Source organism: Capsicum annuum, chromosome 1, assembly GCF_002878395.1.
Source record: "Capsicum annuum cultivar UCD-10X-F1 chromosome 1, UCD10Xv1.1, whole genome shotgun sequence".
Lineage (NCBI taxonomy): Eukaryota > Viridiplantae > Streptophyta > Magnoliopsida > Solanales > Solanaceae > Capsicum > Capsicum annuum.
In genome coordinates this window covers 245,127,924-245,131,022 of record NC_061111.1, presented here as the reverse complement: position 1 = coordinate 245,131,022, position 3,099 = coordinate 245,127,924, and positions in this window count along the sequence as shown.

Here is a 3,099-nt window from a genome sequence, read left to right as displayed (position 1 = left end):
CAGAAAAAATAAATCAAAATATAGAATCAATTACAGAATATGAGACTTCTAGAATGAAGTTAGGCCATAATAAGAAAGTAACATAAATATTTGAAAAAAATACATAAAAACCCTAAAACCTGGAGTCATAAGTGTGAAGGGACTCTATAAAGTCCTAAAACTTAATGATACATAAGTCTGGATTTGAAAGTAAATAAAGACAAATAGAAGAGGATGAGGTCCAAAAATCTGCTCCAAATGCTGGAGTTCACCAGTATCTCGAAATGTCAACCTCTCACCGCACTAATCAGCCATCACGAATCACACTCATACTAGGATTTGTACTGAAAGGACGTAGAAGTAGGAGTGAGTACGGTTCACTTGTACTCAATAGGTATCATAGGCCGTCTGAGCAAAGTAGAAAACTAGACAAGTAAAGAATACTATGAGCATGCTTCCACCTGCATACAAAAAAATTTTCAACTAGTAGCTCACACAGTATCTCCTAAAAATTTCTACAAAATAATATCTGAATAAGAATAACTAAACAGAAGAATATAAGAAAATCTAAGTACATGACAACAAACACATAAGAAAAATACAATGATGTAATGTAATGCAATACAATGATGGCGGGATAATGATGATGTAAATCATCGTATGACTTTTCGTATACACCTTATGAGCTCGGTGCTTCAAAACAGGTCCCATAGGGGAGTTCACAACTCACATACTTTCTAGAATCTCATATCTCAGTCAACTTTATCGGCATAATTCACGGTCGAGGATTTTATAAAGTATTTCATTTTCTTTAAAAATCAGTATTTCTCAGTGCTACCAATATCTCATGAATATATGTGTATAAAATGGGGATGTAATGCTCACAACCAATAAATATAAAGATAATAATCAATTCAATACAGGTATAAATGAACTCATAATCAATTCAATATGTCAACAACATATGATATAAGCCCTCAGAATTCACCACTAGAATAAATGTTCATGTAGGACACCAATAATATCATTTCAAACCCCCACTACCAAAAACTGGTCTAATTGCGAGGGTTTATTTAAGGGATTTATTTTACCTTTGTAAAGTTAAATGAAATGTGATACAAGAAAACCAAGGAAGTATCAAAACACACTCCAAATTAGTCCACTAAACCGACAAGAAGAATACAAGGCACAATGGTATATATAACACCAAAACAACAACAACAAGATGATAACAATATGACACAGCAATAAGATGAACAACAAGTCACGACTTCACTAAAACACAAGAACAAACGGATTCAAGTTACAACACTGGCAAAATTACAATAAGATAAAAGGATAAATAGATAGACTACATGAAGATTTAATCTTAAGAACTCAAGAGTCTATTCCACTCTTGAACCCTTAACACTACACACTTCAATTCACCTATCTTTTATACGATACAAGATCGGATTCCACCTCTCTAGCGTCTACGCTTCCAAGCAAAATACAATCACTAGTGACTCCACACTAGATCTTGCCGTAGTTCTGGTTGGTGGCATTTCCAAGCCCTAACTATGGTGTTTCAAGTCTTACAAGACTTACAATAATATCCAAAAGCTAAGTCTAAAAGCCCTACAATGTTCTATATATACTAGGTTATAAATAAAATACAAAAAGACCAAAAGGCCCCTTAGAGACTTAGGTGCCCATCAAGTGTAGTATGTTGGCTGATTTTTAGTGCATTTAGATTCCCTTTTCCACTTCAATTGCACAAACCAAGTCTCAAACCCAACATGCACTCCCATAAGTCCATATCCGTGATTATTCCCGTATCATCCCCCTATCTCGAGAGGAATTTGCCCACAAATTCACGGTTTCACCTTGTTCAATCGGCCACTTCAAAAGAAACCACTCAAAATAACCCACAAACATGAGATGGCACAAAAATAATCTGCAAAATCATGAGGAACCTAAGAGCACATTAACACAAGTCTCGGCCAACATCTTTATTTTGAACCTCGGCTTCCTCTCCATCTTGAGCCTTGTCTTCAATCTCATCTGAAACAAGTCTATAACCATCATACAAGCATCATCATAGACTCTATATGTATCATGTTCCTTTCTACCATTCTCCTCTACATGGACATATCGACTTTGGTAAAGTGGAGTTTCGGTTGTGAGGATTGATTTGGTAAAGTGGAGCTTCGGTGGTGGAGGTTGGATGGGAGGGATTTGGCTTTCAAGTTCTTTTTGTTGGAGGACATTTGGTGGCTTGTCTTATGTCTATGTCATTTGGTGGTGGTCTTGGAGGATTAATTGTTTGAGGTAAAGCTTGGGAAGTAGGATCACGAGAATTTCTTCGACTCTCCACTCGATCCAACCTCTCAAATATGGTAGACATATCCGAGCCCAATTTGTCAAGACCCGCATTGGCCTTAGATATTTCTTGGGAAATAGCATCAAGGTGGGCCAAAATAGTATCCATTATGGCAAATGAATTACCTACAAAATAGTAAACACGTTAGTTGTACAAAAATATCCTCACTCTCTCTTTTTATTTCTTGCCTCTCAGATCCCTCATACTCAATCTCACAAGTGTTATAAGCTTGCTTGTACTCCGAGAGGTTTTGAGAGGTGAATCTACATTTACAAAGACTCCAAAGAGTAAGAAAACACACGAGGATGTATTACAATGACTCAAAGAATTAAGACACATAAAGGAAAGTTAACACGAAAAACGGTTTCAAAACTAACTTACAATTTAGTTCTAGCTCGTAAGTTAGTAAAGGAATCAACAAACAAGACTAAAGAACAACAAACTGAAACTAGAAGACCAAAATTTGAGCTTTAAATTTATTGGTGAACAGTAATTGGTCACATGGCAATCCGTGATTGGCCTCGGTTCTCAACAATTTTATTTTCCAAATTTGGAAGTCTTGATCAATTTTATAATTTGGAATTAGTGGGAAGTGGTTAAGGAGGGAAATATAAGTCTTTGAATCTTTTTTCAAATTTCAAAAAAGAAGACTTGACTTTCTTTGTAATTCTCCTTAAAGCATGGACCCTTGTTTTATGAAAAGTGGTTGAGATGTGATTGACTAGTTGGTGAGTGATAGTAAGTCTTTCAAGACTAAC